The sequence below is a fragment of the Haliotis rufescens genome, unplaced genomic scaffold (genome assembly GCF_023055435.1).
Source record: "Haliotis rufescens isolate VD_foot unplaced genomic scaffold, xgHalRufe1.0.p SCAF_5, whole genome shotgun sequence".
NCBI classification, from domain to species: domain Eukaryota; kingdom Metazoa; phylum Mollusca; class Gastropoda; order Lepetellida; family Haliotidae; genus Haliotis; species Haliotis rufescens.
The window spans coordinates 8,681,958-8,698,980 of NW_025964223.1; the positions used below are offsets into that span (position 1 = coordinate 8,681,958).

At 40.7% G+C, this 17,023-nt stretch overlaps 1 protein-coding gene across 1 annotated transcript in view; it reads right to left on the bottom strand.

Annotated features, from left to right (window-relative positions):
• LOC124110350 overlaps positions 1-1,970 on the bottom strand; it is a 36,481-nt gene extending 34,511 nt beyond the window's left edge. The window contains exon 1 of the mRNA XM_048383809.1: positions 1,904-1,970. The gene's annotated coding sequence lies outside the window, so the exon portion shown is untranslated. The remainder of the gene's footprint in view (positions 1-1,903) is intronic.
• Between the last annotated feature and the right edge of the window lie 15,053 nt (positions 1,971-17,023).

Consider the following 17,023-nt stretch of genomic DNA (forward strand, 5'->3'; position numbering starts at 1 on the left):
CTATCCATACCTGCAGAAGGCATTGACGATGACTTAAGTGAAGTGACACTGACGCGCCGGCGCCCTAACCCATCCTCGATATCAGTGTATTATATCTCCATTCTAATATGATAAATATCATGAGCCCCTTCTCCACCAAAGTCCCGTCAACACCCCTCCCCGCCCCACCCCACCCCACAGTCTCCCTGAGAGAATTATAGGGCTACTGGTAACGTCGCACTATTCAAATCTGGCTCCAAACGGAGGTTTGGAAGCACATGGGTCTAGCGTATTTATCCAAATAGGAAGGAGATACACTGGATAATCGAAGATAGTTATACCTCAGTAAAGGGGGCACGGGTGGCCCAGTCGTCTAAGGCGCCGCGATTCGCTGTCCCTCCCACATTAAGCTGACACGCCGCGATATAACTGTAATACTGTTAAAAGCGGCGTTAAACCCAACTCACTCACTCAATCACTCACTATACCTCAGTAAGACTGTGAAGATAGATGGAGGGAATTTCCTGTTGTTCACGACCATAAAATCCGTGTAAACCAACCGTGTCAGCGTCAGAACAAATACCTTTATCAGTGCCCTGGGCCACCTTACCCAAAGCGATCTTAGAGCTAAGCTAATCACAACTTCTATACTTTATCATAGAGCTTCGACACTCGTACCGTCAAGATTACCAGGAATGGGGCCCTGGTATCTTCCCAAAAAACAAGTTGTGAAATCTGGTTGAGAGAAAACAAATGACAAACAACGGGGTAAAAAAGAGTGGAGAGTTTTTCCAGAATTTTGGCATCGCTTATTCATTACCCCAATAACCTTCCCGGAGTTATTGTTTGTAATCATCCTTTGCCTCATCATCCCTTGTTGATAGTCGAGCGATGTTTAACCTGCCCCCGGGGATGTTTCATGACTGTTTACTCAGGACCGGAACCAAAGCTGGGGGATTTCTTACAACCGACTCAATCTATCTGTACACATGCTTGACAAGTTTATAACACTGCTCAGAGTTAAAGGTTCATGACGTTATTCTGATTGTAATAAAATGCAACGAATCTTTATCGGTTAATGAAACCCGACCTCACATGACAGGAACTAATATCTTGACTATGTGAAAGTTGTTGATGCATCGCGTCCTATAGGTTTACCAGGAGTCTTTGATCTAGTCCATACGTGTGTATGAGTAAACAGTTGAGATCCTTTTCGTGGGTTGAACCCCATATCCCCTCTGATAATGTTGTCTGATTTGTCGACATGCATCAATTCGGGATTTCACCCGGCATCAAACTGACACCCCTTCATGTTCAAAGCAACGTTTCAAAAATCTCACTCACTCACTCAAGATGGAAAAAACTGTTGAGGGATAAACATTTTGATAATCTCACTTATACAGAAATTATGTTTATGATTACATTGGACGTTTAATTTACGTGTAACAATTTAAATATTGTTCTACTGCACACAGAAAACAAAAGAAACTATATTTTGAATATTGTCTGTAAAAGTCATTCACAAGACCCAGTTGACTGAAAAGTATGCCAACTTCTCAATTCGTTGAGGTGAGATACTATCTCAATATGACGGTAATTAACAATCCAGATATCACAAATATGTTACGTGGACTTGATGCTTCCCCCATTCAGATACGCAGTCGGCATTGGAGAACTCTTTTTTATGTTTACTTGTGTGTTTATTTCACCGATTGACCTGACAAGTTGATACTGAACAAGATAACTCAGATGTTCGCTGACGAGAAACTTTACAGGCAGCATTTATGGTTTTTTTCTAACCGATCTTACCTAGTGTCTGTGAAGTAAACGAAAAGCAGTTTCCACAGAAACATGATAAATATGCAGATAGATATAGTATTCCATCATTAAATCATGATAAAGATGCGGGTACTGAGCTACATACCTGCACCTGCTTCTTCTCTTGTTGCAAGATGCACAACACTATGTCTCTGCCTGCAAGGCAAGGAGAATCTAAACCATCTGCTTCTTTACTTTGCACAACTGTGTTTAGACACACTTAAATGCATATTGACGAGGGACGAATCATCAGCTATCGGTTCATTTACACAAGTGTTAAACTTCAAACACCAGCTACATTTGGAGATTTGAAAAAGCACAGTTTGGTTAAGCCTAAGAATTTCCTATAACTTTAGTGCAGACACATCCGGAAAATGAAATATTTTTTGAAAATCCGCCATCAAACTATCGTATACACTCTCTCGTATTTAAATGTTGATGCGGTTGGCTAAATATCTCGAGGAAAAGATGTTGCTTTGAAAGCGTGGGAAACAAGGCCTATAAATGATGCTATCGGTCTGTGTTGAAAGTATGAACGTATATGTAAAATTCATAAAAGATGCACATTGAGGAGACAGATGAAACACTTTCTTTGTGTTCTCAAATACGACAGTGCATTAGTTAATGTTGCACTCCTTCGAAAAGTTAAACGCTTCGCTAAAGGCAAACTAAAGACTTTTATAAACATGAACTTATAAAATACACAAATACAAATACAAATAAATGTATGAGGCTTATTTGCATGTGTGTTGTTTTGAATCGCACCCGGCTGTATCCAAGTTATATTACAACGACCTGTAAACAATCGAGCTTGGACCAGTGATTATAATTATCAGCAACGATCTGCGCCGTTGGGGGTACAATAACACGCAATTAAGTAAGTTACCCAGCCTGATCACCCTATCCATTTGGTCGCCTCTTACGAACAACAGAGGTTGCTGTGACATTTTCCTAAAGACACACTATCAGTGCGTTTCTTGATTGAATATTACTCCTTTTTGCTCGGGTGTCTCTTTTGCAGTAAGAGGATCCTACACGTGGTATTCTGCAATACATTATTATCATATCACATTTTACTTAGACATTGGAATTTTTCTGTCAATTGTTTTAAATCACAACAACATGACATTGTCACTGACTAAATTTCAAATATGCCTGTACGGTGATAATTGGGGATATAACACACCCACACACCCACACACCCACACACCCACACACCCACACACACACACACACATATATATATATATATATATATATATATATATATATATAACACGTTTCTTCAACGTCTCTTCAAATTACGGCTTCGTGGTCGTGGTCGTGGTCGTGGTCGTGGATTGTTCATTTCGTATGCGCTATAATTTTATTTGGGGAATCCCCACTTGTCACCGTATCAGGCATGGCCGCTCTTTCATAACAAAAGGTGAGGTAGGGTGAAATGGGGCTTAATGTTGCGTCCAATATTATTGCATTCCATTATATAGCAACGTGCATGCACGTGTGTGTAGCTGCTTGTACTAGTCCGGACTAATAGTCGATTTTATAGTTCTAGCCCACTCAGACACAGTATATTGACTACGATCCGACCACTTCTTGTTTTACCCCCTTAATGCCGAGCGCCAGTCAGCGTTACAACAAGTACCATCTTTTAATGTCTTTATGTATGACACGGCCGAGGATTGAACCCGCTCTCCGGGCAGACGCTCTACCACTAGACCACGGTGGCGGCCTTCATAACATAAAGGCAAACTAGTTTCGATGATGGATTGTACATGAACTGAATACACAATTGCAGCCAGTGATGGTTAATTATAACCATGTACAATAATGAGGTGAGGTGAAATATAGGGTTTAACGTCGCGCCAAAGATTATTGCACTTATTGCGACGTGCATGCACGTGTGTGTGTGTGTGTGTGTGTGTGTGTGTGTGTGTGTGTGTGTGTGTGTGTGTGTGTGTGTGTGTGTCTGCTTGTACTAGTCGCAGTTTAACATGAATACCTCACTCAGACACAGTATACTGACCCCGAGCCGACAAGTCCTTGTTTTAGTCCCTTAATGCCGGGTTAACAACAAGTACAATATTTTAACTTCTTTTGGTATGACGCGGCCGGGGATCGAACCTCAGACATTCCGCTCTCCGGTCGGACGCTCTATTACTAGACCATGGAGGCGGTCTTGTATAATAATGCATCAGCATATATAACACATATTTTATCACCACATCTTGCCAAATTTTTTTTATAAATTTACCTCCCTCTATTGCTCACCTGTCATTTGTGATTCTTTGCTCAGCTTCAGAACATTGCTCGTATGTTGCATCAAAGTGGTAAGGCCTTCATCACTATGAGCTTTCCTGCTTCATTAAGCTGAAACCTCAACACGTGGTGACAGGCACAGATCAGAGATCAAGCGGGAGTCAAGTTAGACTTTTATTTATAATTTTAAACTCGAGTTTTAAGGATTAACTAAACTGGTTGTTTTGCCCTCCGATTAAATTGCAAGTGATTCCATGGAAGTTAAGTGGCTAACCAAGAAACTTCTTTGGGGTTTGTTTCCAGAAACATATTTGTATGAAGACAAGATATTTTTTCATCTACTGCTGAAAAACCAGATGTTTTTTTAATGAAACTATTATCCTATTTTTTTTAATAAACCTCTTTCACCAACGTATTTCTTGTGGCAGACAATTTCTTTTTAAATATCTTCTCCAAGCAATTTCGGGGAAAATGTTTGTTTTCGATAAAATCCCAGCATTTTGCATTTTGCGAGAAATTGGTGTCGTCAATGATTTTCAGTGATCCATTCATATATTTTTCACCACTATTTGTCATTTTGCGCCCGACTAGTTGTGTTGTGGCGGATGATCGGGGATTGTTGGTCTCTGGCATTGACGTTTAGTATTAATAAAGTAACATTTTGTATATTATAAACACTCAATCTGTATCTATACATATGTACGAAAACAATATCCGTCTGTAAGTAACGCTGTGTCCCTGTAAAAAAATATCCGTCGGTAAGTAACGATGTGTCCTTGTAAAACAATATCCGTCGGTTAGTAACGCTGTGTTCCTGTAAAACAATATCCGTCTGTAAGTAACGATGTTTTCCTGTAAAACAATATCCATCTATAAGTAACGATGTGTCCCTGTAAAACAATATCCGTCGGTAAGTAACGCTGTGTCCCTGTAAAACAATATCCGTCTGTTAGTAACGATGTTCCCCTGTAAAACAATATCCATCAGTAAGTAAAGCTGTGTCCCTGTAAAACAATAGCCGTCGGTAAGTAACGCTGTGTCTCAGTAAAACTATATCCGTCGGTAAGTAACGCCGTGTCCCTGTAAAACAATATCCGTCGGTAAGTAACGACGTGTCTCTGTAAAACAATATCCGTCGGTAAGTAACGACGTGTCTCTGTAAAACAATATCCGTCGGTAAGTAACGCTGTGTCTCAGTAAAACAATATCCGTCGGTTAGTAACAACCTGTCCCTGTAAAACAATATCCGTCGGTTAGTAACGACGTTTCTCTGTAAAACAATATCCATCAGTAAGCTACGACGTGCCCCTGTAAAACAATATCCGTCGGTAAGTAACGCTGTGTCTCTGTAAAACAATAACCATCAGTAAATAACGACGTGTCTCTGTAAATCAACATCCGTCTGTAAGTAACGACGTGTCCCTGTAAAACAATAGCCGTCGGTAAATAACGCTGTGTCTCAGTAAAGCAATATCCATCGGTATGATCTTAGAGAGGCTTTTGATGACCTGAAATAGCCTCGAAGATGACCCAAGGCCAGAAAAACCTGAGAATATCAAGGCCACACGTCGCGGAACACTAACTCGAGGTGTGCTGTTCCACAAGGACAATGCACTTGTGCACAAATCGCTTGTTGGCATGGCTGCAATCAATGACTGTGCTGTGAACTCATTGAACATCTTTGGTGATGACCAAATTTCAGTTGTCCACCTCTTCCCAAATTTGAAGAAAGAACTATCTGGCAAGCATTGTGCAAATAATTATGACGTAATTTCTGCTGTGGGTGACATTTGATGCCACCAAGAGGAAGCATTCGGTGGACTCACACTTAAGGGCTTAAAACAGTATGATAAAACATAGCATTCACAAGTCCAAACTGAACAAGCCCGAGTGACAGTTATCCCCGGACAACCTTCACGTTTCAGAGTTTGGTCAAGAACACAGTTTCCTATGGTGGCCGAGAGGGGACATCATTTTCTCGCTCTATCGCTTTCTCGTTTTATCGCTTTCTCGCTTTCTCGCTTTCTCGCCTTCTCGCTCTATCGCTTTATCCCTTTCTCGCTCTATCGCTTTCTCTGATGACTGACCATAGTCATATGAAAGAATCGGGTGTTCTTTAACTTCTTTTGAATAGTATGTACTGTAAATCTTGAAATTAGCGTTAGAATTAATTATAATGAAAAAGAAAGAGAGTAGTATACTTTGCATTTAGGTCTCAGAAATGACTGTTGATAAGACGGCCTCACTGCACACTTTGAATACCAACTTGAATATAAAACCAATCAACTATCTTTTTCCTCATTACGGTTACTGAGAACAATATGTCATCCAAAAACTAGAAATTACATAATGGACATCCGGTACTATTACCATCGCTTGGGTGAGGACTTCCGCAAACAGAATAAACATTGATATTAGCGTTGTTTTTAGGAAAACACTATTGTTTTTTAGGAAGTACGTACTACTCAGCGCTAATGAGCGGTGTTATTTGCTATTTGTTTTGATAACTTGGCCTGGGGGCGGGAGATCCAATAAAACACCTAAACAGGGCCATAAATCAATCAAATTCATTTTTACGCAGAAATCCGTGGATTGTTATAAAAGCACCTATGTCTGTACTGTTAAATTATGTTGAAGTAGATAGTGAGAAAATTTCAACATTCCGTCCATATGTATAATTTGAAATGTGACTGGAAAAATCTCAGCTCTCTTTTATGATTAAAACCCACATTAGCCTCCGCCCACTGAGGTCAGGTTTAACAATTCATTAATATTTTTTTACGTATATACTTTTAATCGTAAAGAAACACATAACACATGCGACCCATATAGTGGCCAAGAGGAAATATTGCTATACCGCGAGAAAGCGATAGAGCGAGAAAGCAAGAAACGAGAAAGCGAGAAAGCGAGAAAGCGATGTCCCCTCTCGGCCACGATAGTTTCCAGGTGAACACGCACTTCTTGAAACATATGGAAAAGAATACTAGTTATGGCGTCAAAGTCTATCAATGTTTACATTGTCACTCATTCTTCACCACAGCTTTTCCTGAAGAGTGAATGCGGACATTTTACGTACGTCTTCATTCCTGTATCACACTGATTTTACGAAACTTATGTCAGAATGCATGTATTGTCTTCGGTCTCAAGAAACATGCTCGTTTCGTAAAACCGGTATGGCACACGGGAACGTTTTATTTCTATTTGAGTGAGTGAGTTGTTGCTTTAAACACTATTCTACCGTGATATTGACGAATGCTTGATTCTGATTCGTTACAAAGAGGTCTCCTTTTTTTCTACGGATGCCTCTCTTAAATTAAGTCTTTTCACACAAAACCGTGCGTATGAACACACCGATCTATCGGCATCCTTCGCATCGATGCACATAACAATGCCAACCGACAACCAATAGGAATAGTGTATACATTCGATATCAAAACCACAACTTATCAAACATTATGAAATTTATTCCTGAACACACACAATTAAGTAAAACACAAACTCCGAAGATCAATCACCGTTTTGTCTGATAATGCCGCGTTAATTTACAGACCTCAGTCCTATAGCTGGAATATCTCTGGGGTGGCGTTAAACACCAAACAAATGTTAGATGGTCTCAAAAACCCATATAACAACGATTATCTGTTCCAATCATGTGAGAGCGTGTGTAGGGGTATGCCTTATCATATACCTATCAATGATATGATGAATTTCGCATTTGCGATTGAACCAACATGGAGACAGTCATATCACAGGGGTATAATAACCAAACCCGTATTAAACCCCCACCCCCACCACCCACCCCACCCCCCACCCCCCTCCACCCACGCCCACTCCTACCCCCCGTCAGGCCACAATGCATTTGCGATCGATATCAGCCTGGGTGGTAAGAAATTGGAGCTACGTCCCTTGGTACGACGTTTCCTCGCCTGCTTTTCAAAACGAACGGATCTCATTGCGTGGATCGATTATGTAAGTCATGTGCATGCTCATTGCACATTGTTTCTCCCAGGTTACAGACACGCGGCAAGTGCATATAAATATAATGACCAGTATTGCGCAGAAATCGATGGTCTGAAAGATAGACACTTCGGAGACAGCTTCACTATGGTGGCACTGTAAACCAAAGGCCGAAACGACAGTCAGGTGATGCGCACGGACGACACTCGGGACTATTTCTATCACGGAAGCCTTGTCGACGTGAAGAAAGCCTTGTCGACGTGAAGAAAGCCTTGTCGACGTGAAGAAAGCCTTGTCGACGTGAAGAAAAGTTCCAAACACCATCTCCATGACATTTAATTTTCATTGTATGTAAATTATGACTATGCCAAGTTTGCATCGTATACTACACTGTCCATTGTAAACCCTATTCATCTAACTGGGTGTTCTGTGACCTGGAATGTTTGTCCTTGACATTATACGTATGGGAGCAAGGTTCAGTTTAAAGTTCTTTGAAGTAAGGCGATGAATAGTTTTGAGACGCTCCCTCGCAAATCAGCTGTCAGTCACCTGAGACCTATTTTATGGTCTTTTCTTTGAGGTTATTTGTTTTGTTATGACGATATCGTACCGTATTCACTCCAGATAATGATTCGATTAAGAGGCTGAAAAAAGTAGTTTCTGCGTTTAGTGGTGAGGTGTTTGTTGATAAATTACTTGGGCGTTAACTGGTGATTATATTGACATTTTAGTACGTATTAACTAGAGTATTAACTACCGCTTCCGTGGTCTAGTGGTAGAGCGTCTGCCCGGAGAGCGAAAGGTCGGGTGTTCGATTCCCGGCCGGTTCATACCAAATGACGTTAAAAGATGGTGCTTGTTGTTACGCTGCCTGGCGCTCAACATTAAGGGTCTAAAACAAGGATCGTTTATTGTGACGTAGCGTTAACTGAAGGACTGGTTAATTATATTATTTAAAGATTATGGCTTGATATGACTCGCTTAAATTGCTGGATGAGTGGTTAACACGTTGTATGTACCACACACCTGCCAGATCAAGGCTTCGGAATACACATGTGGTTTAAGCATTGGCTCGTTTTCTTTGAGTTCTGTTCCCAAATTGGTATGGTACTTAGCGGTATTTATATGGCCTATTTCTGGTGCCGTTTGTTGACTGGAACACTGCTATAAGCGTTTTAAAACCACTCACTCAATCTGTGTGTACTCTGCCATTGTATGGTCGCAGTGTTGCTGATGGCAACATAACAGCGCAGTCACTCCACTATCTGTATACGGGCGAGTTAATACCAACTGAAAGTCCAGTTATCTGTCTCGGGGTAATTGAGGATTGTCCACGTGTTCGCGGGGCCTGTATGTGCAGCACCGACACGTATTCTTACAAGTACTTCTGATATTTCGATGAAATTCCTAACTTCGAGGGCAGCATTTACAAAGTCAAGATAGGCATCTCCCCTTTAATCTGGTAGGCATGGTGTGACGTATTGTGATTCTCTAATGTGTTTATTTGTTTGTTGTTTAACGTCACGCTCCTCAATATTCTAGTATACTTCTCAAAAGAAGTTAAGGACCAAACGATTCTTTCATATTATTATAGTTACTTTGTCATGCCACGACAGGTTAACCATTGCGATACGACAGAATGGGTGGTCCTTACTTTCAAGGCAGTGTATCACTATGTGACGGCGGCCTGGAAATAAACGAGTCTGGACCAGAGGTGAGGTGAAATGGGGTTTAACGTCGCGTCCAAGATTATTGCACTTATATAGCGACGTGCATGTACGTGTGTGTGTTTGTGTGGATGCTGATTTATAATGCTAGCACACTGAGATACCATGCCGCAGTTTAACATGGATATCCCACTCAGACACAGTATACTGACTCCGAGCCGACCAGTCCTTGTTTTAGCCCCTTAATGCTGAGCCCCAGACAGGGTAAAAACAAGTACCATCTTTTAAAGTATTTTGGTATGACGCGGCCGGGTATCGAACCCCGGACCTTCAGCTCTCCGGGCGGACGCTCTACCACTAGACCACGGAGGCGGTCTCTGGACCAGAAAGACTCCAATGTGCTATACGTTATAATATTGGCATTGTCAAAAACGATTTTGTAGTGAAGCATCACGGTTACGAAGCAACGGTTAATTAATAATATATGTCGAACATGTATGTAAAGATATATAGCTGTTTGCTAAGAACTCAGGTTTGGGCTGATGTTAATGAAATCTGCCCATCTGATTATTTCACCATACGGGAGACAAGGCATTAAAGATGATATTTTTTTCTGAATTTACTTTTAACTAACTGAAATCAATGGTGAGAGGTTCTAAGAAATTGCATATTGTTTCGACCTTGAATCAACAACAACTACAACCTATTGTCGTAATAACGGCATTTTACATGGATAATTTCACAGTAACGAGATCTTCCGTTGTAATGTGTGCCTTGATTGTTATATTGTTATATTGATAACAGACCCGTGAAGATCCGGGGTGGAATAGATCTTCAGCATCCTATGCTTGCCGTAAAAGGCGACTATGCTTGTCGTAAGAGGCGACTAACGGGATCGGCTGGTCAGGCTCGATGACTTGGTTTGATGCATGTCATCGTATACCAATTGCGTAGATCGATGCTCATGATGTCAATCACTGGATTGTCTGGTCCAGACTCGATTATTTACAGACCGCTGTCATAAAGCTGGAATATTGCTCAGTGCATTGATAACACAAAAGGCCATACGGATACACACACACACAAATACATGTGACATTTTTCATGAGCCCCTCCTATATTAAATGAGCGGTCCCTAAATAATGTTCAAAGTTTAATTAAAATTATTTGAAAAAATAAAACTGTGTCATTGTTTCATGCCCCCTCCACGAACCTCACGAATCTAAATATTTTTACATTAATTATTATTTACATAATGATTACGTCTAAGCATCGTTGGCATCAATGGGGCCAGGTGCTTTAAAACAATATAAACAATTCATTAAATGTACAACTTAGTCCACAGGGAAAAGTAGTGGGAAGGCTGGCTGTGACTTCTCTACATAAATTATACCTCAAACCTGAACGTACAACTAACAAGAAAACGAGTTTCGTCTTCGAATTCGCTGCAACTACAATATTTACATGTAGTTGGGTTTAAGGGCAAGAATATCAACCTTGTTCAACTTACAGAGCTAATGTGTTACAGACATTTTACTCATTATACATCCTGACCCGTGAAGATCCGGGTAAGAATAGGTCTTCAGCAACCCATGCTTGCCGTAGGGGGTGACTATGCTTGTCGTAAGAGGCGACTAACGGGATCGGGTGGTCAGGCTCACTGACTTGGTTGATGCATGTCATCGTATCCAAATTGCGTAGATCGATGCTCATGATGTCAATCACAGGATTGTCTGGTCCACACTCGATTATTTACAGACGGCCGTCATATAGCTGGAATATGTCCGAGTGCGGTGTTAAACAACAAACAAACAAACAAACAAACAAACATTATACATGGTTGAGATCTGCGTAGTATTGCACTAACATACGGGTCAACTTGTAGTGTTTCTTAAACGGAAAGTATGTAAGGAGGAGTTTGTTGCCGTTATTATGTCCTCTATTATTAAATCATTGTAATCATTGGACAATAATCTTCAGCATAACTAAAATTCTTTGGGAGAAATACAAGACAAATCTAGACAATCTGTCTTGTATTTCTCCCAAAGAATTTTAGTTATGCTGAAGATTATTGTCCAATGATTACAATGATTTAATAATAGAGGACAAAATAACGGCAACAAACTCCTCCGACAAGATAGGTAACTGCTGAAGAGTTAACATTTTAACATTGTTATTCCAGGATTTATTAAATAGCATAGACCAGCTGCAAGTAACACTGTGTATTCTCCTTACATCTACTCAATACGAGTTACGCCAAAAACACACAATTTCAATTTTCTGTTGAGTAAACTGTGAAGTCCAGTCCATCTCCCCACGGACTGACAGATCAGATGTTTTCTCCCAACTTCTAGATAAAATCTAGCTGGGATGCATAAATACAACTATATTGTCTCTCATATCATAGCATAGTTTAAGATAGGTTGGACTAGATTGTCATACAATTTCTTAAATACTTTAAAATCAAAACCTCTAACTGACTCTAATTTGCAAAATATAACACCAAGTGCACGATTAGCAGATTTGGCAACTTCCTTAACTGTAAAGTTCAAATCTAGATTTTCAAGCATCCATATTCCTAAATACCTATAGATATTATTATAATCAATATGATTACTATCTACGCAGTCAAGCATGAGGTTGTAAAGATTGTTCGTCGGGAGTTACATGGGCAATATCAGCTGCATTAACCAGTGCACTTAATATGTCTCCACTTATGTCAATACCACATTGTTAGTTGTCTATTGCTTTCGCCAAGTCATTGATATATATTGAAAAAGGGGTGACAAAACACACCAGAGTTGACGCCAAATACATCAGCATAGCTGTCATTAATATGTACACGAGACCATGCGTTTTCACACACAGACTGCACTACATAAAGAAATATACCGCCAATACCAATTTGTATCAAATAATACCGTAGATAGGCTATTGACTTTGTCGAAAGCTTTCAAAGCATCCATAAAACAAACATAAATAGATTGTCTTGATGATATTCTGTTATTAATTACCGAAAACAAACTGTAGATATGTTCATGTGTACTTCGGTTTGAACGAAAACCATTCTGAACTTCTTCTAAAATAGTTCTAGCCATTTACTGAGCCGTGCATTTCAAATATTTTAATAGCTTTTGCATGGAACAGATAATAAAGAGATACACCTGTACCCCAACGGGTCACGTGGATAATGGAATTAATAACACTACACTGCCATGAATCTGTACAATTCTATTCCAAAACAATCATCATAGTCATCTTAAACAGGGGCGGTCGGGCAGCCTAGTGGTTAAAGCGTTCGATCGTCACGCCGAAGACCCGGGCTCGATTCCCGACATGGGTACAATGTGTGAAGCCCATTTCTGGTGACCCCCGCCGTGATATTGCTGGAATATTGCTAAAAGCGGCGTAAAGCCATACTCACTCACTCACTCACTCACTCATCTTAAACAGAATCTGTATACATATTGGGTTCTGAAGATACTCAGCAGGAAGTAAATCAAGCCCGGCGGCCTTTCCTCGTTTTGCACGTGCATTGGCACACTATATTTCTGTTAACGTAACCGGTAAATGTAGGTCACTGGTGTCGTAGGAAACATCACTATTCACGTGACCAGCGTCCGTGAGATCTAGCAAAGTGGACGTACCGTGCAACAAACCCTGGTTCGGAAAAAAGTTGTGCGGAAACATTACAAAAAGGCTAAAAATCGGTTTCAGAAGAACAAAAATATTTCCAGCAAGCTATAGTATCTCAACAGGCTAAAGCCTATAAATGATGTATACACAAAGAAAAGGGTTAAGCACACCCAAATATATTTCATGATTGATTGGTCCCAATATTTGAAACAGTCATGAAAGATATAATTACGGGAAGAATTATGTTTTCTCGAGATGATGTAATCAGTCATGCGTGACGAAAGCTCACGTGCCATGCATGGTATGTCCGTGCAGCATGCTACCCTCGAGTATCTCTAAAAGCAGTATATCCAAACGTTAAAATTGCTTTCTTAAGCTCGGTTTTAAAAAGATATTCTATGACATTGTGTGACCATAGCACGAAGGCGATTATCAAACGTCACGAGATAATACTCGGCATGCTTAACCCAGGAATGTCTTGTAATGCTATTGGTAAGAATTTGGGCTATCATCACACTGTCTTAAGCCGTTTAGTCGAGAAACATGCTCAGAAAAGTGATGTACAGGACAGTCCCAGATCCGGAAGACCTCCTAGGACGACACATCGCGAAGACAGGGTCCTTCTTCGTCTCATACGTCGAGAACCCTTTTTAACAAGTACTCGTTTGAAACAGCTGTTGTTGCCCAATTGTCGTTTCAGTACCAGAACCGCCAGAAACCGGCTGACGAGTCAAAAAGTGTCCCATGTTGAGAGATCACCACAAAGCTGCTCGTTTAGCATGGTGTATTGCGCAACAGAACTGGAATCTGAGAACTTGGAGACGGATCCATTGGTCAGACGAAAGTCGCTTTCTGCTCCACGTCACTAATGGAAGAATGAGAGTTTGGAGGCACCGGAACACGACCTACACCCCCAGGAACATTAAACCGACTGTTGCATACGGCGGGGGCTCGGTGATGGTTTGGGTGTGTGTCTTTCATGATTGCAGGTTGGATTTGGTCACCATAAGGGGCAATTTAACAGGGACTCAGTACATCCGGGACGTTTGGAGGCCGGTCGTCGTTCCTCATTTTGACAACCACCCTCTTGCTACTCGACCTCAGTACATGGTTGACAATACCAGGCCTTATCGTTCGCAAGCAGTCATGGATTACATGAGGGCCAATGCAATAACGACTCTTCCATGGCCAGCATGAGCCCAGATTTGAACCCCCTTGAACATGTTTGGGATATTATAGGGCGGCGCATACAGGCACGAGGTCCTCCTGTACAAGATTTATACCATTTGGAAGCAGCATTGCATCAGGAGTCAACAGATCCAACATCTGACTGGAGGCATGAGACGTAGGGTGGAATGCGTTATCTGGGCATGTGGCTGTTATACCCGCTACTGATCTGTTTCACGTGTCGTGTCAAAGGGAGACTTGAAGGAACATTTTCACACGAAACATCAAACATAACTCGTTTACTTAATCCTGCAGCTCCTTACTTTTTTTTAGGTCTAAGGTCAAAAACAGTATCTGTGTTACCATGATGTTATTGTCGGTAAATTTCAATCACAACTCACCAATATCTTCTTCATGTGTTGTCAAATGTTTGTTCTATCCGATGACATTGGTATCCCCCAGTTCCTGTGATCAGTCATCCCATGCCTGGATTTTTGCCTGAATACCCTGCCTATAACGATTCTATGTCGAATAAAGATACCTCTTTAGGAAAAATAGGCGTAGCAATAAAACGTTTGAAGATTTGAATAATAAATGCGCCGGAATAGAACTCGTTCTCAACGAATATCTCGTTGGCTCCATTGAAATTCTCGGGCCAATATACACAAACTTATTCAGTCTTGTAAAGGATATTGTATGCAAACGATCGTCTTGGGTCACAGGAATAATAAAACCAATATATAGAAATACAGGTGATACTCTGGATCCAAACAATTATAGACCTATAACGATATTGAGCTGTTTCGGAAAACTATTTATCAGTGTTTAAACATAAGGCTCACATTTTGTAAAAGTAAACCAAATAATGTCAGATACTCCACTGTTGACAACCTATTTGTTATAATAATGTTAATACACATTTTGAAATCCTTTGAAAGAATGTTCTGTGCCTCTCTTTATTGATTACTCAAAAGCTTTCGAAAGCCTTAGGTGTGTTGGACTCGGGTTTAAATTACAAAAATATGGAATTCAGGGTAGATATCTCACACTCCTTTTGTAGAGTCAAACAAGCAGCCAATTGTTTTGTTGTTTGATTTATTTTATTGTACAGTCAACCATATGTAGTTCAGGTTTCTTAATGCTGAATGTTTGAACAGATCTCGCAACTTTGACAGTGTTTTCAGGCAGTGAAATTTATCTCATGAACACAACCAACTTTCTTTTCACAAGGTTTTCAAGGGTTCGTGTGATTGGTTGGTAGAGTGAACATATAGCGGGTAGCCTTGACAATGCTACAGACAATGCTAGCTCTAAGCTAAACAACTCTGAAGTTGTAGCTAGCCTGGATGCTAAGTAAGTTCATTTGTCGACTGAACAAAAGGCTCACGTGTCTGAACTAATTCAAGAGCTTGCTCACTTGTTCATGGATGTACTTGGCCATACAGATTTAGTGTGTCATGATGTAGATGTAGGCGATGCTGTGCCTCAGATACATACATACATACATACATACATATATACATACATACATACATACATACATATAGTTTCGTTGTGTTCATTGTTATTCCTGCATTCTGAATAGCTGTATTGGTCACGTGTTATTGAATTCCTTTTCCAATGAATGTATTAAATTAAGCCACGCCCACGGAAGCAGACTACTTTCACCACTTCCGAGAATCCCAATTACAGTCGAGGGAATTCCCGTTCTGTTCATCTGTATCATCATGCACAGGACCCTTTAGCGAAGTTCATGCATATTCATTGTCCTAACCACCCTTCGAGACCGAAGGCTGAGAAGGGAAGAAACAGCAAACGTACAGGCTCCATCGCCTGTTGTTTCTTTTTCGCTTGCCTGTATTTCAAAAATTGCATTTCTAACTCATATTTTCCCAACTGTCTTCCCGTTCTCAGGGAACTAATGTTTGAATCTGGCGGTTACAGACCAAGTCATTGAAACAGCCGCCTTCACCCTGACATTTGTTCCGGGTCGTTACAGTCTGACAAATGCAGTTCTACCCGCCTCTTGCCTTGAGTGAAAGATCCTATGAACCTTGTTTGATTCTACTGTGTTGATTGACTGATGAGTTTGTGGGCGTGTCAGGTTATGTGCATAAGTTAGTCACCTGATTCATGTCACGCCACAGTTTGTATTCCTTCGCCTGGAAAGTTTGTCAATCTTGTCATTCTGTCTACATTGATACATATAACTGTTTTTCATTAGTCATGTTATCGATGTCTAAATTTATTTTAACATTTAACTGAAGCATTTATCCATGACATAAGCTAATGACATAAAAACAGGTATGTCATACCCCAATGAGAATCTGGTGAGAATCCTCGTGATTGTCGCGACGTCAGGCCCAAACTGTGGTCTAATGTTGCTGATCCCTCTCAGGGCCCTGTGCAGGTATATAAGTTGTATGCCTCCACGCGTCCCCCTCGAGTTATGTCGAGATGACGATTTCCTTTTACATCGGCACACACACTTAAGGCATGCCTAAACATGGCGATCAGTGGTTTATTCGCTATCATATTGG